This window comes from Chiloscyllium plagiosum, unplaced genomic scaffold, assembly GCF_037043375.1.
Source record: "Chiloscyllium plagiosum isolate Xiang-an unplaced genomic scaffold, Cpla_swu_hap1 HiC_scaffold_36, whole genome shotgun sequence".
NCBI lineage: Eukaryota > Metazoa > Chordata > Chondrichthyes > Orectolobiformes > Hemiscylliidae > Chiloscyllium > Chiloscyllium plagiosum.
Window position 1 is genome coordinate 58,751,662 of NW_028270174.1, and position 25,023 is coordinate 58,776,684.

The 25,023-nt window shown below is 48.4% G+C and overlaps 1 long non-coding RNA gene across 5 annotated transcripts in view; it reads left to right on the top strand.

Annotated features, from left to right (window-relative positions):
* The window catches only part of LOC148139966 (uncharacterized), an 88,928-nt gene extending 64,098 nt beyond the window's left edge, over positions 1 to 24,830 (top strand). For 3 of the 5 annotated variants that reach the window (XR_015753269.1, XR_015753268.1, XR_015753270.1), the window contains 3 exons: positions 13,274 to 13,442; positions 18,556 to 18,630; positions 24,505 to 24,830. This is a non-coding gene — a long non-coding RNA (uncharacterized LOC148139966). Of the gene's footprint in view, positions 1 to 13,270; positions 13,443 to 18,555; positions 18,631 to 24,504 lie in introns of all 5 variants that reach the window. The other 2 variants (XR_015753271.1, XR_015753272.1) reach the window with 2 other exon arrangements.
* The last annotated feature ends 193 nt before the right edge of the window (positions 24,831 to 25,023 follow it).

The window sequence follows — 25,023 nt, forward strand, 5'->3', positions numbered from 1 at the left end:
TTTAGCTCACCCCCACTCACGACCACCATCACACACACTGCCCAACACCACACACACCCTCAAGCTCACCCCCACACACTCCGCCACTATCAGACACAGTGCCCCACACCACACACACCCTCAAGCTCACCCCCGCACACTCCGCCACCATCACGCACACTCCCCCACACCACCCTCACCTTCACGCTCACCCCCACACCCTCCATCAACCTCGCGCACACTGTCCCACATCACCCTCACTTTCACGCTCACACCCACACTCTCCACCACCATCACACAAACCGCCCTTCACCAACCCCACGGTCATGATCACCTACACACATTCCACCACCATCATACACACACACTGCCCCACACCACCCCCACTGTCATGCTCACCCCCACACACTCTACCACCCTTACACACACTTCCCACGCCACCATCACAGTCGCGCTCATACCCACACACTATACCACCATCGCGCACACACTGCCCCACAACACCCCCACAGTCACACTCACACATTCCACCACCCTCACACACACTTCCCACGCCACCCTCACAGTCACGCTCATACCCACACACTCCACTGCTATCTCACATACCACCCCCACCCGTTACGCTCACCCCCACAAACTCCACCAACATCACACACAGTGCCCCACACTACCCCCACTGTCACACTCAGCCCCACGCATTCCACCACCCTCACATGCAATGCTGCACATCATGCTCACCATTACGCTCACACCCACAAACTCCACCACCATCACACACCTGGCCCCACACCATTCCCACGGTCACGCTCACCCCCACACACTCCACCACACTCTCACACAGTGCCCCACACCACCCACAGCCTCCCGCTCACACCCGCACACTCCACCACCCTCATACGCACTGCCGCTCACCACCCTCACCGATACGCTCACCCCCACACACTCCACCACCTTCACGCACTGCCCCACACCACCCTCCCCGTCACGCTCACCCCCACACACGCCACCACCCTCCCACACACTGACCCACCACACCCACACCGTAACGCTCACCCCTACACTCTCCATCATTATCACACACACTGCCCCAAACAACCCTCACCATTTCGCTCACCCCCACTCACGACCACCATCACACACACTGCCCAACACCACACACACCCTCAAGCTCTCCCCGACAGACTCCACCACTATCAGACACAGTGCCCCACACCACACACATCCTCAAGCTCACCCCCGCATACTCCACCACCATCACACACCCTGCCCCTCACCACCCCACGGTCCCAATCACCCACACACATTCCACCAACCTCACACACACTCCCCCACACCACCCTCACCTTCCCGCTCACCCCCACACACTCCATCAACCTCATGCACACTGCCCCACACCTCACTCACTTTCACGCTCACACCCACACTCTCCACCACCATCACACAAACCGCCCCTCACCACCCCCACGGTCATGACCACCTACACACATTCCACCACCATCACACACACACACTGCCCCACACCAGCCCCACTGTCACGCTCACTCCCACACATTCCATCACCCTCACACTCAGTGCCCCACACTACCCCCCACTGTCGCGCTCATACCCACACACTCCGCCACCCTCACACACACTTCCCACGCCACCCTCACAGTCACGCTCATACCCACACACTCCACTGCTATCTCACACACCACCCCCACTGTTACGCTCACCCCCACAAACTCCACCAACATCACACACATTGTGCCACACCACCCACACCCTCCCACTCACACCCACACACTCTGCCACCCTCACGCACACTGCTCCACATCACCCTACCATTACGCTCACCCACACAGACTCCACCATAATCTCACACACTGCCCCACACCACATCCACCCTCAAGCTCACCCCCAAACACTCCACCATCATCACACACACTGCCCCACCACATACTCACCGTAATGCTCACCCCCACACACTCCGCCACCCTCACCCACACTGCCCCAAACAATTCCCACCATCACGCTCACCCTCACACACATTGCCCCACCACACCCACACCATAACGCTCACTCCCACACTCTCCACCATTATCGCACACACTGCCCCAAATCACCCTCACCGTTTCGCTCAACCCCACTCACGACCACCATCACACACACTGCCCCACACCACACACACCCTCAAGCTCACCCTCACACACTCCACCACCATCAGGCACACTGCTCCACACCACACACACCCTCAAACTCACCCCCCACACACTCCACCATTACCTCACACACTGCCCCATGCTATGCACACCGGCACGCTCACGACCACACCCTGCACCACCATCATACACACTGTCCCACACCACCCTCACCGTCACGCTCACACCCACACACTCCACCACCCTCACACACCGTGCCCCACACCACCCCCACTGTCACGCTCACCCCCACACACTCCACCAACCTCACGCACCACTGCCCCACACCACCCCCACAGTCACGCTCTCCCCCATACACTCCACCACCATTACACACACTGCCCCACACCACACACACCCTCAAGCTCACCCCCACACACTCCACCATTACCTCACACACTGCCCCACGCCACGCACACCAGCACGCTCACGCCCACACCCTCCACCACCATCATACACAATGTCCCACACCACCTTCACCGTCACACTCACCCCCACATGCTCCACCACCCTCACACACCGTGCCCCACACCACCCCCACTGTCACGCTCACCTCCACACACTCCACCACCATCATACACACTGTGCCACACCACCCTCACCGTCACACTCACCCCCACACACTCCACCATTATCTCACACATTGCCCCACGCCACGCACACCGGCACGCTCACGCCCACACCCTCCACCACCATCTCACGCACTGCTCCACACCACCCTCACCGTCATGCTCACCTCCACACACTCCACCACCATCACACACCGTGCCCCCCACCACCCTCACAGTCACGCTCACACCCACACTCTCCACAACCTTCACACACACTGCCTCACACCACCCCCACCATCACGCTCCCCTCTACACATTCCACCACTATCACACACACTGCCCCACACCACCCCCACCGTTATGCTCACACCCACAAACTCCACCACAGTCTCACACACTGCCCCAAACCACTCCCACAGTCACGCTCACCCCAAACACTCCACCAACATCCCACACTCTGACCCACACCACCCTTACACCCAAACACTCCACCACCCTCACACACACTGCCCCACACCACCCACACCGTCACGCTCACCCCCACACATTCCACTTCCCTCACACACTCTGTCCCAAGCCTACCCCACCGTCGCTCTCACCCCCACACTCTCACTACCCTCACACACAGAGGCCCACACCACACTCACTGCCACGTTCACACCCGCACATTCCACCACGACCACACGCACTGTCCCACAACATCCCCACTATTACGTTCACCCACACACACTCCACCACCATCACACACACTGCCCCACGCCACCCACACCGTCACGCTCACCACCACACACTCCACCACCCTCACACACACTGCGCCACCACACCCACACCGTAACGCTCACCCCCACACTCTCCACCATTATCTCACACACTGCCCCAAACCACCCACACCGTCACGCTCACCCCCACTCACCCGACCACCCTCTCACACACTGTCCCACACCACCCTCACAGTCCCGCTCTCCCCACACATTCCACCACCATCACACACACTGCCCCACACCAAACTCACCGTCACGCTCATCCCCACACACTCTACTACCCTTTCACACAGTGCCCCATACTGTCACCACCGTCACGCTCACCCCCACCCCCACACATTCCACCACTATCACACACACTGCCCCACACCACTGCCACCGTCATGCTCAATCCCACACACATTCCCCCACCATCAGACTCACTCCCTCGCTCACTCCCATTGTCCCGTTCACTCCCCTTCACACTCCCCCAGCATCACGCTCACACGCCCACGCAATCTCCCACCATCACACCCCTCACACACTTTAAACTGAGCTCCTGCCTGTGAACACCGACCCAGTTGATCCCCTCTAAATAGCCTTTAACCCCATCCCCATTCTATTCCCTGAGTAACAGACAGTATGGTCCACACAATGTGTTCTGTTTGTGATATCCTGTTTTACCAGTTTCAGCCACAGTCTACGGTGCCACTCCACCTGTTACCCCCTAGTAACGGCTCGTGTTCTCAAACCCACTATGTCCCTGAGCAATGGCGTTTGGCCCAAGCTCCATACTGTTGCTCGAGCAATGGCCTGACATGCAGTCCCAATCTCTGTTCCCTAACATCGGCCTGAAGATCGACAACTCTCTTCTGTTCCCCCAGCACCGAAGGATTCGAGGAAGACAGTAACATTGGGAGGTTATGATCGCATGATGGAGAGAGAGTGAATGAGATTGGGGAAGGCAAGGACAGTGGAATTGAGTGTGTAAATGGGAAAAGGAGAGAGAAATAGCAGTGCTGTGTGAGAGTGGGAGGGATATATGGAGGGAGAGGGACAAAGGGAGCAAGGTGAATTCTGCTGATAGCCAAGTTGGAGTGAGACACCCAGAGGTGAAAGTAAGGACAGAGGGAGTTAAACCCTGCTCCTGAGCTGAGGGCGCGGTGCTCTCCCCTTCCCTAAGGACCAGGACTTGGGGCTGAGTCTGTCTCTCTCCAGCTCAGATTCTCCAACACAAAGACACACAACAACATTGTTCACTCTGCTGCTCGGCACGCTTTAATCAACATTTTTATTGTTTACAAATGGAAGTGATGGATACAGTCAGTGGGATGGTGCCTTTTCTCACTGGCCCCTGAGTTGTGAGAAACATTGAGATGTTTCCCTGTAACCCCCCTGGTGGATAAGGATAGACAAACCAGCGCTACCCTCAGTCTGTTACCATAGCGACAGGTTGCTCCATCCCTGAAACACTGAACTGAAATGAGAAAATCCCGGATGGATTGATTAATGAGGGAATTTGATGGATGGATGGATTTGGTTGAAGGGACATTTCAGCACATTCTTCAGCTGCTGCCTGAACTTAGTCTGGGTCACGGCATAAATCGCGGTGTTTGTGCAGCAACTGAGGAGCTGCAGCATGAAGCCCAATTCCTGCACAAAGGGATGGAGATACACAGACCGATACCCAAAATACCACATCCGGTTCCACAGAGAAAACAGCATTAACATTGACCATAACAGGATGAAATTGGCCGAGATCACAAACAGTAAAATGATGGATTTTTTTCGGTTTCTCATTTCAGTGTCAGACTGAGCGTCCCCATTGGTGTGAGCGCGGAGTCTCCTGCGGGCTCTGCTGGTCACTAAAATGTGTCTGACGGTGAGAACATTGAGCAGCAGAATCAGGAGAAATGGGACACACGGGGTTAGAACGTGGTGGAGGAACTCGATTGTGACCCAAACACTGGAGAATACAACAGCGCCTGTTACATCACAAAACCAGGGGACGTTCCCCAGCCGATACCAAGCCTTGAGCATAAAATACCAGGAAATGTTCTTTAAACAGCTCAGCACAGTCACTGCTCCCAGAACCACAGCCGCCGTTTTCTCACTGCAATATTTACTTTTCAGCTTCTGGCAACAAATGGCCACAAACCGATCAAAGGTGAAAGTGACGGTGAACCAGACAGAGCAGTCAGTGGCTGCATAAAGCAGGACGGCGTGGATATTACACACGGGGACGGAGTACAGGAAATCAAACTGTTCCCAATAAACAATGGGAATGTGTCTCAGGATCAGGTCGAGGATAATGACCAGGAGATCCGCCGTTGCCATGGCCCCCAGGTAACGTCTGACACATGGAGACAATCCACAATCTTTATAAAGCAGGACGTAGATGGTCACTACGTTAACTGTGAGGAAGGAAAACAAACCCATTATCCATCAGCCTGGAGGCAAAGGGACCCGTTTGATCGGGGACCCAGTGAGATTTTCAAAGGTGTCCCTGTATTCAGGGATTTATTAAAATAATTGGAGCTGGAATAACAAATGGGAAGGTTGGAATTACTGACAAAAATGTGACATAACCACAAGAAACCCTCCCTCCCCAAACACACAGAGACACATCCATAAGGACAGATGGTTTCTAGAACATTCCCACACACTCGATCACTCGAGAGCAGACACAGGTCACTCCTTCCCAGTTCCTAATACGGAGGGTGGAAACTTTGCTGTCCAGAAGGATTCTCTCCCAGTTTCCTGAAGACAAACCGAGTTTGGGAATTTCTGTATTTTGATCTAAATTGTAGTCGATCCTGTGTCGTGAAGAAATGTACACGCAGGGAAAACGTATTCCTCCCTTTAACTGCCTGAAGGGCCTTCGGAACAGTGTCTCCTTCTCCCTGGAACGGGATCTCTTCCCTCGGGATGTTATCGTTTGTTCATTTCTCTGACATCCGGCCGTTTACAAACAATGTCAGGGACAGAACGTTCCGGGGAATGACAGTTATAGAATGTCGGGGACAGAACGTTCCGGGGAACTCCTTGACCTGTCCATCAGCTTTCCCCCCTACCCACCCCACTACCATGATGTCCTGTGCCTGGACACACTTTAACGTGAATGGGGTGAGAGACGGAGGGTCCAATCACAGGAATGGGAACTAAAGGCATTGCCAGATCAGCTGAAATGGCTCAATATACCACATTCGCAATCCACCTCATAGAACCAGCCCAGACACCATCAACCCAGAGGAGATATCTGTTCACCGTGGAATATTGTGCAGACCAGTCCAATGTCCTGCTCAGTACAATCCAGTAATCAGTCCAGAGTGGAACACTGCGCAGACCACAGCAATGCATTGATCTATAAAGCCGGACTAGATATCTATCCAGCACGGGGAGCTGTGCAGACCACATCATTGCAGTATCTATAAACCTCAACCAGAATGACTGACCAGCAGTGACCTGTGCAGTGATCAACCGTGAATTAATTTGCAAAACAGGAGCAGTTACCTTCCCAGCATGTCGGACTGTGTACACCACCCCAGTGCATTGATCTGTAAACCAGGAGTAGTTACCCTCCCAGCATGTCGGACTGTGTACACCACCCCAGTGCATTGATCTGTAAACCAGGAGTAGTTACCCTCCCAGCATGTCGGACTGTGTACACCACCACAGTGCATTGATCTGTCAACCAGGAGCAGTTACCCTCCCAGCATGTAATGCTTTGTACACCACCCCAGTGCATTGATCTGTAACCCAGGAGCAGTTACCCTCCCAGCATGGAGAGCTGTGTACACCACCCCAGAGCATTAGTCTGTAAACCAGGAACAGTTACACTCCCATCATGTAGGGCTATGTACCCCACCCCAGTACATTGATCTGTAAACCAGGAGCAGTTACGCTCCCAGCATGTAGGACTGTGTACACCACCCCAGTGCATTGATCTGTAAACCAGGAGCATTCACCCTCCCAGCATGTAGGACTGTGTACACCACCCCAGTGCATTGATCTGTAAACCAGGAGCATTCACCCTCCCAGCATGTAGGACTGTGAACACCACCCCAGTGCATTCCTCAGTAACACTGCGTTGGATCCCTGCCCAGCGTGGGGAAACTCGCAGCCCATGCTGGGAGTGACAGGTTGTGCAGCTACCCCCATTTACAGCTCCATATCTCCATTGTGCCCTGACAAGGGGGTGCTGTGGGTGTGAACATCACTGCCAGAGAGAGATGGCTGGGGAATCTGTTTAAATATCGATGAGCATTTGTTCTGCATCTTTGTAACTGGAATTTGTTTCAATTGAATCTATGACTCATTGGGAAGATTCTAACAATAATTTATCTTTGTTTAATTTTCCTTGAGTATGACAGAGGGATCGTCCACATGAGGCTCAGCTAGTTTCCTGATGCTATCTTATCGAACTCACCTCATTAACCACCCACCCCACCCCATGATATCCCTCTCATTCAATACCAGCCTGATACTCCCACCCATCATGACTGTAGGTACTCACCATCTCCTGGGTGCCCCTGGATATTCCGTGATCCCAGACACTGGTGCCATCTTTAAAAGGCTAATTGGGACACGGTTGAGCCTTCTCAATAAGGTGCTGCCCTGCACAGTTTACCACGAGCATGACAGATAAGGGGCAATTACACAGGAGGTCCTGGTGGATGGGCTAGTACAGAGGGGGACCATTCTCTTCCCAGAGGGGGCCACACCACCAGACCCACCGAGCATGGTCTGAGCTCCTCACCCAGCTCAGTGCAGTATCTGTGGTCTGAAGAAATGCCCAGCAATCGAGGACAAGAATCAATAACCTTCCCCACTCTGTCAGGATAAGGGTCACCGTATTCTCTCTGCTCCCTCACACACACTGTATATCTGTTATAGCACCGACCCCCAAACAAGGTTCATGCTCCACCACTCTCACTGCTGCATGCAGCACCTTCCCCTTTTCCGTCTCTGTCTCTGTCTCTCTCTCTCTCTCTCCCTCCCTCCACTTTACCCCCCCCCCCCCACATTAATAACACTGCATGGATACAACACTGTGGACTGACTCCCTCTGGACACCTCACCATGACCCCCTCCCCACCTACACTAACACTAACAGCAGGGCCACCCACTCCCACCCTCACTCTCTCCCTCCCTTTCTCCCATTCCAGGAGAAACAGCCTGGAATAGGACAGGAAGGGCCTATCCGGGTGGTGGAGTGCCCGATATCCGTTCCCTCCCCCCCACCCCCCGCCATGTGGGGAGGACCGTGGTCGGAGCCGGAGAGGACGGGGACGCCTCGTGTGGAGATTCTGAAACATCCACGTCCCACAGTAAGGAGCAATGTTCAGTGAAGGGCAATTCTCACTTTAAACCCACTGGCAGCTCCGTTTCCCCCCGGCACAACTTAGAAGCCGTGGCCCTGATGCCATGTCCCTTTTGTGTTGAGCTGATACAAATGGAATCTCCACGGTCTTGGTGGGCAGGAGGGTGGGCTCACAACACATCGTCTCCTCCCCCAGAAAGGGAGTACGGAGAGTCCCTCCTACACCTCCCCCTGTAAACAGCTCAGATACTGAAACTAATCTGTGATAGTTACTGTTATCCCCATCTGTCCTGATATCTTCAACAATCTGTGCTCATATACACCCAGGACTCTCTGCTCCTGCACCCCCTTTATCATGGCACAGCCTGTGTTAAACTGTATTTCATTGTCTTTCCTACCAAAGTGTATCACCTCAAACTGCTCTGCATTGATCCCCATCTGCCATAAACCTGAACACTACACCAACGTGTGATTGTCCTGTTAGAGTTCCACACTGTCCTCCATAGACTTCAGAGTTCTTCCAGGTTCGGTGCCATCTACAAACATTGAGATTGTTGTAGCGTCACAGTCCCCATGAAACAACTGAAATCCTTCCCCACATACACGAGTGTGAGCAAGTGAAATACTGATATATTCCTATGGACAAAGTCGAATAATGACATGCTGTCAATGGAGCAATAAAAGTCCTGACACACACCAGACGGAGCAAATGAAATATTGACAAACCACAGAGCAAACGAAATCCGGATAGGCTCCACTTATCGATATTTATCAGGGTATAATGTGATGAAGTTGAAAGTGTGTACTGTACCTTCAAGAGAGAGGGAATACTGGTCTGAACTGAGAGCTGACAAGCACCTGTGGTATGAGAGGATGGCAGACCCAGATACAGTATATTGCAAAAGAGCTGGAGTCGGGTAATAAGCAGTTAAGAGAAAGAGGGTCCCAGAGTTGTGAATAGTTGATGTAAAATGTTCACTCTCAGAGTGAAAAAATAAATTGATGTTTTTATTTAAACAGTGGAATTTGGCAGATCTGTCACTCATATTTTAACAGTTTACGAGGCGAATTGAGCATTTCTTTATGTTTCATTTAAGTTATCAGATGAGCTTCACGTCGTGCCCTAACCATTCCCGTGTGTGTATCTGTATGTCTCTGTGTGGGGCATGTCTGGCAGTCTCTGTGGTGCTTAAAGTGATGCCATGCCACTCTCTGCTGGCCCCCACACGCCACTGCACAGGCATTGGCAGAGGGTGAAAACCAACAGGGATACATTCAGAGATGGGGAGGGAGAGGGCAGCTGCTCACAGCACCATCCAAACTGATGTCTTATCCGTGGACTGATCTAAATGTCCTTAAAAACGTTGTAACTGCCCCTGCTTTCGCCACTTGCTCTGGAATTTCATTCCACACACAAGCCAGTTTCTGTCTAACATAATTACCTCTCATGACTTTCGTAAATCTTTTTTCCTTGCACCTTAAAAATGCCTCAGTTTTGAATCCTCAACTCTAGAGAAAAGACATCAGCCCTTCAGCTTCTCTGTAACCCTCATTATTTTATAAACCTCTGTAAAGTTACTGCTTAATCTCATATTCTTCATTGAAAAAAGTCCCAGCCGATCCAGCCTCTCCTTATAGCTCACTCCCTCCTTTCCCAGCAACATCCAGGTTAATCTCTTCTCATTCCTCTCCAGCTTAATAATATCAACATCAGTAATATCAAAGTGAATAGTCAAGGTATTTTCTAAGGGTACTGGGAGTCCAAAACTAGAGGACATAGGCTTAAGGTGAGAGGGGAAACATTTAAATGTGACCTAAGGGGCAGCTTTTTCACCCAGGGGGTGGTGTGCATATGGAATGAGCGGGCAGAGTGACCAGACTGGACACATATTCCAGAAGAGGTCTCACCAATGTCCTGTACAACCACAACATGATGTCCCAATTCCGATACTCAAAGGTCTGTCCTATGAAGACATGTGTGTTAAACACCTTCTTAACCACGCTATCTATAGGAGATGCAAATTTTAAAGAATTAAACCTGACGGCCTAGGTTTCTGTAGTACAGCACTGCCAAAGGCTCTACTTTTAATTGTATAGGTCCTGCTGTTGTTTGATTTACCAAACCCAATACCTCGCATTAATCCAAACTAAACTCCATCAGCCATCCCTCAGCCCAGTGCGTGATATTACGGTCACCTTACCCTCCCCCTTCAATTTTAAAACGCCCACCCGTCTCCAGGATGCCTACACACTCCGGCCTTGATTTTCACAAAGACCCTGAGCTTGGTATGCCTTGTATGGTTATTGGGAGGAGGGATAGATTGTAGACACAGTCAGTGGGGAGGAGAGACTGGCCAGTAATCAGCGGCCTGGTGTCATTTCATGGTTTTAGGAAAAGGGGAGTCGCACGTGAGAGTTGTGTAAGAGTGATCGGTGTTTTGGGGACAGAAATTAAGCTCTTCCTTCGTCTCTGGTCTTCAGCAATAAATATCTATTTGAGACCCTTCATTGGGCAGAGTATGTCTGCACGATTTCTTTCCTTAATATTGCAGACTATAGATAATAGCAATTAAAGATGTTTATAGTTAATTTCGATGGCACAGCACGTATACTCAATATCCTTCAGTTGAGACAAATATCTTGCATTTGTTTAATAATACAAAGTGTTGTTTGTAATTCAGTAATGGTAACCTGATTATAATAAATCCACACCAAGCTGAAAGTTGGCACTAAAAGCTGACCCAAAATCTGGGTATGGTAGTGTGGTGGGTAGTGTCCCTGTCTCTGAGCCAGAGCTCTGGATTTGATTCCAATTCCTGAACTTGTGTGGCAGTGTTCCTAGCTCTGGGCTAGAAGGTCTGGATTCAAGTCCTGCCTGTTGCAGAGGTATGTCCCAGCATATCAGGACAGTCTGAAGAACAAAAACACACGAGAATACTGTTACAGCTTTATGGGTATTGCTGAGTGATGCTAGTGTCCCTAGCTCCGGGCACAAAGGTCCAGGCGTAAAGCCCACAGAAGTGTCTCAGGATACATCTGAACAAACTAATTGAAATGGATTTAGAATTGTGACTTGATGGAGAAGGAAGAGGTGTCAGTATTGCATTTCAGAATTTAGGCCCGGGATGACTGAAAGTACAGCCATTCGTGTTGATTGGGGTCACATTTTGCAGCAGTGAAGGTTTATAAAATCAAAATGGCCATGGATAGGGTGAGTAGTCAGGGGGTTTTCCTCAGGTTAGGGGTGTCCAAAACTAGAGGGCATTGGTGGAAAGTGTAAGGGGAAAAGTTTTTGAGGAGGCCTAAAGGGCACCATTTCACACAGAGGGTGGTGTGCGGATGGAATGAGCTGCCAGAGGATGTGGTGGAGGCTGGTACAACTGCAGCATCTGGGTACTGAGAGACCTGGCGAGCCTTTCCAGCAATGTCTGTATTTCTTTTAAAAATGCATTCAGTTTAACACAGTTATTATGAATAAATTTAACATTTTTATTTTTTAATGACGCAGGGACATATAAACATATCTTCAAATTGACCGAGACAATTTTCTGCTGAGGGTATGGCTCTGTGTATGACAGCAGCAATGATGCACCTACATGGAACAGGGAATGTGATGGAGACATCGTTTGGACAATGTACAAGGAGACCTCACATGGTCCAGTTTGGGAGAGGATGACATTACTGTGTGATTCAACTCAGAGAGGGAGAAAATGTAATCTGCCTAAGAAGGAATGGCCTATTGCACTCTCTCTCCTTCATTGTTCCTCATCACAGCAATGTGTGCGAGCTAAAACACAACCTCTACAGTCATCGTTACCATTCTTATTTTTATGGAATCCCTGCAGTGTTGAAACAGGCCCTTTGACCCAACAAGTCCATACCAACCTTCCCAACCCATTTCCCTATATTTACCCCTGACTATTGCACATAACCTAGAAATCCCTGAACATTACGGACAATTTAGCATGACCAATGCACCGAACCTACACAATTTGTGGTAGGAAACTGGATCACCGATTAGAAGCTCACACAGACAAGGGGAGAATGTGCAAACTCCACACAGACAGTCACCCAAGGCTGGAATCGACCCCAAGTCCCTGGTGCTGTGAGGCAGCAGTGCTAACCACCGTGCTACCCTTTGGATGATCCCTGACCAGAATTCACTGGAATCTACTCACTGCCTAAAGCAAAGGGAATTCAGCCAAATCCAAACTCTCCCCGGATGAAATCCCATTGCTAGCAGCTTGTGTGAGTACAATATCTTCAGAAGCAGAATAACGTTTTGGACAATCTCACAATTTTTCCTTTGTCATGAGTTCCAATAATATTTGGACCAAGTTCTTTCAAGTTAAAATTGCAGAGATTTTGTGTGTGTGTGTCAGCAGTTTTAGAAAGGGAAATATTGATGATATAGTTGCAATACCCAAACAGTTTGCCATTCGTCTTTCTAACATTGTTTGAGTAACATTGCTCTGGATCATAAACGTGTTGTTTTAGCAGATTGAAGAAACTAGCCGGACTTGTTCCTAAAACTGACCCTGACCCAGTCTGAGACCGATATCATCGGCCATATCACCGACCTGGTTACATTTAACATCTGTTGTGAGCAGTGGAGGAGTGGGACTAGAAACGGAAAGAGTGACCCAAAAAACCGGGGAACTATAGGCTGGTGAGCATGATGTCAGTGATGCGTAAGTTGTTGGAAGGGATTCTGAGGAATACCATTTGCATACATTTGGGAAGGCAAGGGCTGATCGGAGTAGACAACGTAGCTTTCTGCATGGGAAATCATGTCTCATTAAAGTTACCGCATTAACCAACAGATGTGATCAAAGCTCCGCTATCCTGACACATTCAGTTATAAATGGTGATGGACGATTAAACAAATGACTGGAGGAAAGGGCCCCACAAATATCGCCATCCTAAATAATCGAACAGCCCTGCACCTCAGTGTGAAAGACCAGGATGTCATATCTGCACCATCCTCAGCCAGAAGTGTGGAACTGATGATCCACCTCACCCTCGCCATGATGCCCACAGAATCAGTTTTGCCAGTCTTCAACCAATTTTATTTGCTGCAGGTGACATGAAGAAACAGCTGAACACCGTAGATACGACAAGGGCAATGGGTCCTGACCCCATTCCTGCAATAGGACTGAAGACTTGTGCTGCACAACAAGCCGTGTCTCTGGGGAAGCGGTTTCATTCCAGCACCAACTCTGACATCTCTCTGGCAATGTGGAAAATTATTCAACTATATCCAATCCCCTAAGAGGGGAGTAACTACAATTTGACCATTCACCACCCCTTCAGTTCCATCACGACAGTCAAATTGGTGGGAGTTATTTTTGACGGAGCTGTCAAGCAGCACAGAAATAATCTGTTCAGTGTGGTTTCTGATAGGTCCCCATGTGGAGATGGTGCTGTTCTGGAAATGTCACTTTTCAATGATCCTTTGCAATGTTACAGCTACTCACTTGGAGGGTCTATGTGCACTGGTCAGCGTGCCAATTTCATTCCCAGTATTGCCTTGTGGGTTCAGACCTCACTGCGCTGCAGGGACCTTGGAGGGCTGCGCAGAAGGAAACAACAAAAAGGTGCATGCGTCCCTTTGTAGATCAACATGTTCCAAACAATCCCTTTTCAAACGATATGCTTCCAGTCTATTGTTCCCAACGAAGGGCACACCGTCACCTCTGCACACCTTGCTCTCCATCTGCAAAATATTTGTCCATTCACTCTACTCGTCTTAGTCACCTTGAAGCTTTTTACAACCTCTTCACCCACTCACAATCCAACATCCTTTAGTTCTGTCAGCAGGTTAGGATATGTTGTATTTGATTCCAGCAACCAAATGTTTAATGGCTGTTGTGAACAGCTGGGGCCTGAGCACCGATCACTATGATGTCTAAGCAACCTTACACTGTTAATTCTTTTAAAAAAAATCGTGAATCTGGGTGTGACTGGCTGGGCCAGCATTTATTGCCTGTCCCTGGTTGCCTCCTGAGAGGTTGGTGGTGAGCTGCATTGTTGAACCGCTGCAGTCCACTGTGGATTCAGTGATGGTAATACCATTGAACGCCAAGAAGAAGTGGTTAGATTATATTTTAGTGGAGATGGTCACGGTCTGGCATTTGTGTGGCCTGAATATTACTTGCCAGTTGTCAGCCTGGATACTGTCCAGATCTTGTCGCATTTAGACATGGATTGCTTCAATATCTGAGGAGCCACAAATGTTGCTGAGCATTGTGCAATCATTGGCAAACATCTCACTTCTGACCCTAAAATGGAGGGAAGGTCATTGGTGAAGCAGCCTCAAAGATGTTTGGACCTAGACCACTGCCCAAGGGACCCCTACAGACTTGTCCTGGAGCTGGAGTGATTGACCTTTATCAACCATGACCATCTTGCTAAGTGTCAGGTATGGTTCTAACCAGCGGGGAGTTTGCCCCGGATACCCATTGATTCCAGTTTTGTTTAGGCCCCTTGATACCACAATTGGTCGAAGGCAGCCTTATTTTAAAGGGCTGTCACTCTCACCCCACCTCTGGAATTCAGTTCTTTTGTCCATGTTTGAACCCAAGGTAATGAGGTCAGGAGCTGAGTGGCCCGGGTGGAGCCCAAACTGAGTGTCATTGACCAGGGTATTGCTGAGCAGGTGCTGCTTGAAAGCACTGAGACCTTCCACCACTTTACTGATGGGTTTGGTAATTGGCCGGGTTGGATTTGTTCTGCTTTTTATGTATCGGAGATACTTGGGTAATTTTCCACATAATCGGGGCAATGTCATTGGTGTCACGATATTGGAACAGCTTAGTTAGGGCAGTGACAAGGTCTGGAGCACAAGTTGTCAGTACTATTGCCAGAATGTTGTCAGGGTATGTACGCTTTGGAGTATCCAGTGTCTCCAACTGAATCTGGATATCGCGTGGACTGAATAAAATTGGCTGATGACTGGGAGCTGAATTGCTGAGGACAACTGGAGGAGGCCGAGATGGATCATCCACTCAGCACTTCTGACTGAAGATTGTTGCGAATGCATCAGCCTTATCGTATACACTGAAGTGCTGGGCTCTTCCATCATTAAGGATGGGGATATTTGTGGAATCATCTCCTTCAATGACTTGTCTAATTGTCCATAACTATTCTCAACTCGAAGTGGAAGGACAGCAGAGATCTGAACCGTTGCTTGTGGGATCACTAAGCTCTGTCTATCACTTACTGCTTATGTTGTTTGGCGCACAGGTAGTCATGTTTGGTGGCTTCACCAGGCTGACACCTCATTTTCAGTTATGCCTGGTGCTGCTCCTGCCCTCCTGCACACTCCATTGATCCAAGGTTGATCCTCTGGCTTGATGGTAATTGTTGTGAGGGCGATATGCCAGGTCATGTGGTCGTGCTGGAGTACAATTCTGCTGCTATTGCTGACCCGCAGCAGCTTTTGGAAACCCAGACTTGAGCTGCTAGATCTGCTTGAAGTCTGTCCCATTTAGCACCGTGATAGTACAACCCAAAATGATGGAGGTTATTCTCAATGAGAAGGTGGGACTTTGTCTCCACAATGGCTATGCGTGGTCACTCTTACCGATACTGTCATGGACAGATACTTCTGCAACTGACAGATTAGTAAGGCTGTGGTCAAGTATGTATTTTCCTCATGTTGGTTCCTTCACCACCTGCTGTATACCCAGTTGAGCAGTTATATCTTTTAGGACCCGACCAACTCCATCAGTAATGCTGCTGCAGAGCTACTCTTGGTGGTGGACATTAAAATCCCCCACACAGAGTACATTTTGCGCCCTTGCCACCCTCAGTGCTTCCTCCAAGTTTTGTTCAGCAAGGAGGAGTACTGATTCATCAGTTGAGAGAGGCTGGTACATGGTAATCAGCAGGAGGTTTCCTTTCCCATGTGTAAACTAACGCCATGAGACTTCATGGGATATAGAGTCACTGTTGAGGACTCCCAGAGCAATTCCCTTCCAACTGTCTCCCACTGTACCGCCACTTGTGCTGTGTCTGTCCTGCTGATGAGACAGGAGATATCTGGGGAAGTTAATGCGGTGTCTGGGACATGGTCATACTCACAGAATTGTACCTTTCACATAATGTCAGGCTGTTGCTTGACGAGTCTGTTTATTTATATTCCCTGTTTCCTGCCAGCTGTCCAATTCTAGAAACATGGCCATATTTTCACCCCAGTCCACTAAGATTTAGTTTTTTGTAAATTGGGCTTGGAGCTTTACGAATGTTTTTTCTAAAAATGCAAATGTTTTACACCGATTGCTTCTGTTTCATTTGTCTCCCAGTCTGCTTCTCAAACATAATTTCCATTTCATAAATCTATATTAGTGTTGTCTATGACCATTACTTTCACTCCCAACAATTTCTTCAAAACCATGTACTTACTATGTTCTATGTTCCATGTACTATATTATTTTCCACACCAGACTTCGTTTTCCTAGTATTGATAGAAAGTTCTGTGAAGACAGAGCTGAGGTAGTGGCTTCATAGTTCTGCCATTTCCCTGTTCCCCATTCTCCATTCTCTGGATTCAGATTGTAAGGAAGCTGCAATTGTTTTCTCATACTACTCACATTGGCATAATTTGACAACTATTACAGTTCACTCTTATAACTCTTGTGAATATACTCTTCAGAAATCCATCAATTCCTGCCTTACGCTGTTCAATGACTGTCCTTGCACAGCCATACACTCACAGGAGTATATATTCTGTACTGTCAGAAATACAGCACGATCTACAGTAGTCCCACTTTTCTACACCAGGCACATAGCCTGGAATATTATGACACTTCCAATTGCTCGTCCAAGCACTTTTTAATGGCAGTGAGGATAACTCTCGTGATAACTCTCCTCTCAGGAATTAAATTCCGGACCTCAACACCTTCTGTGTGAATGAAAACTATCTTTAAATCCTCACTAAACCTCAAACCCTTCACTTTTAAAGTGGGCTCACTTGTTCTTGGCCGTCTGACTAAAAGGAACAGCTGCTGTCTATCCACCCTCTCCATGCCCCTCATCATCCTGTCCTTCTGAATCACATCCCCGTCAGCCTCCTCTGCTCCAAACTAAGCAACCCGAGCTCTCTCCATGGCTGATATGTTCCAACCCAGGGAACATCCTGGTGAATCTCCTTAGCACACCCTCCAGTACCATCACGTCCTTACTGTAATGTGGCTCCCAGAATTACACACAGTACTCCATATTGGCCTCACCAAAGCCGCGTACACCTCTTATAATCTACGCCCCGTTTAATAATTGCTGCACCCAAGGTCCACTTCTTAACTAAACCATTACCCTGTCCAGTCACATTCAGGGATGCGTGGAGAAGCACCCTCTGAGCTTCCTAGCGTGCTGCCATTCATTGAGTCCTCCCCATCTGGTTCCTTCTTCCAAAGTTTATCACATCATATTTATTAGGTTTACGTTCTATCTGCCATTGATCTGCCCATCTGACCAATCTATGTGTATCTTTCTGTAACATAAGACCTTTCTCTTCACTACCAACCAACCAGGCAAACACAAACTTACTTATCACAATCCCCACCCCTTCACCCACTCCCCTCCATTCACATCTGCACCATTTATGAATACCACAAACAATAAGGGACACAGCACCAATCCCTGTGGTACACCAGGGACACTGGTCACCAGTCACACAAACAGCCTTCTCCCACCACCCTCTGACTTCTGCCACTGAGACAATTTTAGTTGTAATTTGTCAAGTTATCCTTGATTCCATGGGATTTTACTTTATTTTTCAGTTTCCCATGTGGAGCGTTGTCAAAGGCCTTGCTGCAAACCTAATTAAGCGACCTCCTCAAACTAATTCACATTCGGTAGGTGTGACATCCCTCTGATAAAGTTATGATGATTATCCTGCTCACTCTCTCAGCAGAGCAGGTAAGGGCTGTTTGGCAGTGGCTGTTTGAAGGCTCGGTGACGTTTGTTTAACGGTTTAAATTTGCAAGTTTATTTTTTTTTAAAAGCGCGGAGTGGACCCGGAAGCTGGTGTAGAGCAAGCTTACGTGGGTAAGTTTTTTGCTTGTTCTATTGTTTAGACCTAGTATTTTTTAAAGGTTACTTTTAGAGGGATGGCAGTGAAGGCAGTGCAATGTTCCTCTTGCAACATGTTTGAGGTGAAGGATGCCATGATCGTCCCTGCTGATTACACTTGCAGGAAGTGCACCCATCTCCAGCTCCTCCAAGACAGTGTTAGGCAACTGGAGCTGGAGTTGGATGAACTGAGGATCATTCGGGAGGCAGAGGGGGTCATAGATCAGAGCTTTAGGGAAGTAGTAACTCCAACTATTGCAGACAGATGGGTGACAGTGAGGAGGACTGGGAGGACGCAGCCAGTGCAAGGACCCCCTGCGGCCGTTCCCCTCAAGAACAAGTATACCGTTTTGGATTCTTGTGGGGGAAATGACTTACCAGGGGTAAGCAATGGGGTTCAGGCCTCTGGCACGGAGCCTGTCCCCGTTGCTCAGAAGGGAAGGGTGGAGAAGAGCAGAGCAATAGTAATTGGGGATTCGATAGTTCGGGGCACAGATAGGCGGTTTTGTGGGGGCGAGAGAGACTCACGTTTGGTATGTTGCCTCCCAGGTGCAAGGGTACGTGACGTCTCTGATCATGTTTTTCGGGTCATTAAGGGGGAGGGGGAGCAGCCCGAAGTCGTGGTCCACATTGGCACCAACGACATAGGTAGGAGGAGGGCTGAGGGTGTTAGGCAGGCTTTCAGGGAGCTAGGTTGGAAGCTCAGAGTTAGAACAAACAGAGTTGTTGTTTCTGGTTTGTTACCCGAGCCACGTGATAGAGGGTCAAGGAATAGGGAGAGAGAACAGTTAAATGCGTGGCTACAGCGATGGTGCAGGAGGGAGGGATTCCGGGATCTGGATAACTGGGGTTCTTTCTGGGGAAGGTGGGACCTCTATAAACAGGATGGTCTACACCTGAACCTGAGGAGCACCAGTATCCTTGGGGGGAGGTTTGCCAGTGCTCTTTGGGGGGGGGGAGGTGGGGGGTTTAGACTAACTCTGCAAGGGCATGGGAACCTAGACTGTAGCTTTAGGGTGCAGGACCTGGAGTGTAGGGAGGTTAGGAACATGGCATCAATCTCAAAGGAGGGTGCCTGTAAACAGGAAAGTGGCTTGAAGTGTGTATACTTCAATGCAAGAAGTATACGAAATAAGGTAGGTGAACTTGCCGCTTGGTACCTGGGATTTCGATGTTGTAGCTATTACGGAGACTTGGGTAGAACAGGGACAGGATTGGCTGTTGCAGGTTCCAGGGTTTAAATTTTTTAGTAGGGTCAGAGGTGGGGGTAAAAGAGGGGGAGGTGTGGCATTGCTTGTCAAAGATAGTATTACAGCGGTGGAAAGGACGATGGATGAAGACTCGCCATCTGAGGTAGTTTGGACTGAGGTTAGGAATAGGAATGGTGAGGTCACCCTGTTAGGAGTTTTCTACAGGCCTCCTAATAGTTCTAGAGATGTAGAAGAAAGGATTGCGAGGATGATTCAGGAGAAGAGTGAAAGTAATAGGGTGGTTGTTATGGGGTCTCGAACTTTCCAGATATTGACTGGGAAAGCTATAGCTCGAGTTCGTTAGATAGGTCGGTGTTTGTCCAATGTATGCAGGAGGGTTTCCTGACACAATATTTAGACAGGCCAACAAGAGGTGAGGCCATACTGGATTTGGTTCTGGGTAACGAACCAGGCCAGGTGTTCGAATTGGAGGTAGGTGAGCACTTTGGGGACAGTGACCACAATTCGGTGACTTTTGCTCTAGTGATGGAGAGGGATAAGTGTGCACTGCAGAGCAAGAGTTATATCTGGGGGCAGGGAAATTATGATGCGGTGAGGCACGACTTGGAAAGGTAGACTTCAAGGCAAGGGTGCAATTGATATGTGGAGCTTGTTCAAGGAGCAACTATTGAGTGTCCTTGATAGGTATGTACCTGTCAGGCAGGGAGGAAAGGGTTGTGTGAGGGAGCCGTGGTTTAATAAGGAATTGGAATCCCTTGTTAAATGGAAGAGGACGGCCTATGTAAAGATGACGCGTGAAGGTTCAATTGGGGCGATTGAGAGTTAAAAGGTAGCCAGGAAGGATCTGAAGAGAGAGCTAAGAGCAGCCAGGAGGGGACATGAAATGTCCTTAGTTGGTAGGATTAGGGAAAACCCTAAGGCTTTCTATAGGTATGTCAGGAATAAAAGAATGACTAAGGTAGGAATAGGTCCAGTCAAGGATAGTGGTGGAAGTGGTGTGTGGAGGCTGAAGAGATTGGGAGACACTGAATGAATATGTTTCATCAGTATTCACTCAGGAACAGGACATTGTTGCCGATGTGAATACTGAGTCACAATTAATTAGAATGTAAGGCTTTGAGGTATGTAGGGAAGAGGTGTTGGAAATTCTGGAAAGGGTGAAAATAGATAAGTCCCCTAACCTGATGGCATTTATCCTAGGATTCTCTGGGAAGCAAGGGAGGAGATTGCAGAGCCATTAGCCTTGATTTTTATGTCCTTGTTGTCTACAGGAATAGTGCCAGAAGACTGGAGGATAGCAAATGTGGTTCCTTTGTTGAAGAGGGGGAGTAGGGATAACCTTAGTAACTATAGGCCGGTGAGTCTCACTTCTGTTGTGGGCAACGTCTTAGAGAGAATTGTAAGGAATAGGATTTATGAACATCTGGATAGGAATAATGTGATCAAGCATCGTCAGCATGGTTTTGTGAAGGGCAGGTCGTGCCTCACAAACATTGAATTCTTCGAGAAGGTGACTAAGGAGGTGGACGAGGGTAAAGCGGTAGATGTGGTGTATATGGATTTTAGTAAGGCGTTTGATAATGTTCCCCATGGTAGGCTACTGCAAAAAATACGGAGGTATGGCATTGAGGGTGAGATGGAGGTTTGGATTAGGAATTGGCTGGCTGGAAGAAGACAGAGGGTAGTAGTTGATGGTAAAGGTTCATCTTGGAGTGCAGTTACTAGCGGTGTTCCGCAAGGATCTGTTTTGGGACCATTGCTGTTTGTCATTTTTATAAATGACCTGGAGGAGGGGCTAGAAGGTTCGGTGAGCAAGTTTGCGGATGATACGAAAGTCGGTGGAGTTGTTGCCAGTGAGGAAGGATGTGTCAGGTTACAGCGGGATATAGATAAGCTGCAGAGCTGGGCAGAAAGGTGGCAAATGGAGTTCAATGTAGGTAAGTGTGAGGTGATTCACTTTGGTAAGAGTAACAAAAAGATGGGGTACTGGGCTAATTGTCAGATACTTGGTAGTGTGGATGAGCAGAGGGATCTTGGTGTCCATGTACACAGATCTCTGAAAATTGCCACTCAGGTAAATAGTGCAGTGAAGAAGGCATATGGCGTACTGGCTTTTATTGGTAGAGGAATTGAGTTCCGGAGTCCTGAGGTCATGATGCAGTTGTGTAAGACTCTGGTGCAGCCGCATCTGGAGTATTGCGTGCAGTTTTGGTCGCCATACTATAGGAAGGATGTGGAGGCACTGGAACGGGTGCAGAGGAGGTTTACCAGGATGTTGCCTGGTATGGTAGGAAGATCGTATGAGGAAAGGCTGAGGCACTTGGGGCTGTTTTCATTGGAGAAAAGAAGGTTTAGGGGTGACTTGATAGAGATGTACAAGATGATTAGGGGTTTAGATAGGGTTGACCACGAGAAACTTTTTCCATGTATGGAGTCAGCTATTACGAGGGGGCATAGCTTTAAATTAAGGGGTGGTAGGTATAGGACAGATGTTAGGGGTAGATTCTTTACTCAGCGAGTTGTGAGTTCATGGAATGCCCTGCCAGTAGCAGTGGTGGACTCTCCCTCTTTATGGGCATTTAAACGGGCATTGGATAGGCATATGGAGGATAGTGGGCGAGTGTAGGTTAGGTGGGCTTGGATCGGCGCAACATCGAGGGCCAAAGGGCCTGTGCTGCGCTATATTCTATGTACACTGTAAATGCAGTATTCACAGTGGGGTCCCCAGAACCTCGGGGCTCCCTGAATGAAACCAGTCGCTGACATTACAATCCTGAGAACACCATCCACAGAGCCTCCTTTCTAGATGACAGCAGCAAGTCAATTCCCCACACCCATAGTGCATCCATTCAGTGTTGAAAATGCCTCGGTCTCCTCAGTTTTGCTTCCTGGCTGAGAAAGCTCTTACATATCCACACAGTGGCACAGTAACAGTTCCTCTCTCCAAAGAAGCAGTTGACAATGGAACATTATGTTTCTCTATATCTCAGCGACTAAAAGTATTGCTGATGGAGTTGATCACCACACTAAGAGATGAGAGATAGAGGAACATAACTCACGTAAGCAGGGACATGCCGTAATAAATATGATATTCAGGAAACTGTGAAAAGGGGAAATGTTAGAATAACTTCCCATTCTGTTTTCTTTCCAGTCCATCATCAGCAATACATTTGCTTGCTTTTCCTCTCTCTCTCTCTCTCTCTTGCTGGACATCATCCACTCAACACAAACCTCCTGCTCACCCTTCCAACCATCCCTGATATAATAATATTATTTCTCCGTTGCATTCAGTTTTGATAGCTTCACTGAACTCGAAACGTTATTTGTGTTTCTTCTGAGATTCTCCAACATTCTTTCAGACCGTGGAGAATTTTATTTCAGATCGCCAGCTTCCACAGTTCCTTGGTTATTTCACCTTTAATGTTGTTGTTTCCCGGATGCCAGCATCACTGGCAAGGGCAGCATTTGTTGTCCATCCTAACTGCCCTTGACCACGTGGCCATTTGTCAAGGCAAAATGGAGGCAACCATATTGTTGGGGATCTGAGATGACACTTAGTTCAGACAGGGCAAACATGTTAGGTTTCTTTACCAAACGTTATCAATAAAATAAGAAAAGAAATCCGAATGGTTTATGGTTGTCATGAAATTAGGTTTCATTCCAATTTATGTCATTGGAATTTAAATTTAGTCATTGACTGTGGTAGGATTTCAGACAATCCTTTTAGAGTCATAACCTATTACTCTGTTTAAGAGTTCCAGTTGTGAAGTATCTGTAGATACAAGAAAAAGTTTGTGGTCAAACTATTTGTAACTGGCAGAGAGGTCAGAAGTGAACTGACACCATAAAATCTGTCGTTAATGAAGGGTTAGATGATGCTGAAATCAGCATCAGAACTCAGGCAGAGCTGGAGATTGGGGATATTATGAAGGTGGGCGTCAGCAGGTTTAATCACAGAGAATATGGAGACATAAAATAGTTGACGGTAAATAGGAGACTCAACGTTCTGAACAGTCTTATTCCTTCTCAGATATTTATGATTAAGTAGTTTGGAAATGCATGAGAAGGAAGTCGCGTTTGTGACGGAAAGTTTACGTATTTGTTAAATATAATCAACCAGAATAGCAATGCAATTCAGCAGCATTTATGGAATTGAGAGAGATAGACTTACCAGGAACACCAATAATAGCGAGGATTGGATAGTACCAACTTGACTAATCATCAATACGGCTTCTATTCGCAAATCTAACCATGGCCAATCCTGAGAAAGGAAGTAAAGACCCCAGGCTAAACTCTTACTCATTGTTGGAACATTCCTGTCTAATGTTCTCAGATTCTGATCCATTGTTGGGAGATTCCTGTCTAATATTGTCAAATTCAAATCCATTGTTGGAACATTCTAATGTTCTCAGATTCTGACTCTGATTTCTCTCTCTTTCTCTGTAGCTGCTGATCCCAATCTTGTTGAGGTTGGCTCTACCCCGAATACTATGGCATAGCAAGTTGAAAGAAGTCCCTAATTATGGAAGACGGAAGTCCTCCAGTGACCCAGTTAGGTCCAGAAAGACTGATATTAATCACAGTTACTGAACAAACAACTCCAGTTAACTCTGATATATCGCAATAATACTTGGTGTGGGTGGGATTTTGATATCGCTGATTATTGGGCTAATGGCACACCTCCAATTGTAAACATAGAGGTGAGGGACAGAGATAATGTTTTCTCTTCACAAGTTCGATGTATCTGGATTAGTGGTGCTGGAAGAGCACAGCAGTTCGGGCAGCATCAGAGGAGCAGTAAAATCGACGTTTCGGGCAAGTGTCCTTTGCCTGAAACGTCGATTTTACTGAGCCTCGGATGCTGCCTGAACTGCTGTGCTCTTCCAGCACCACTAATCAAGAATCTGGTTTCCAGCATCTGCAGTCATTGCTTTTACCTAGCTCGATGTATCTGCTGTGTTTTGG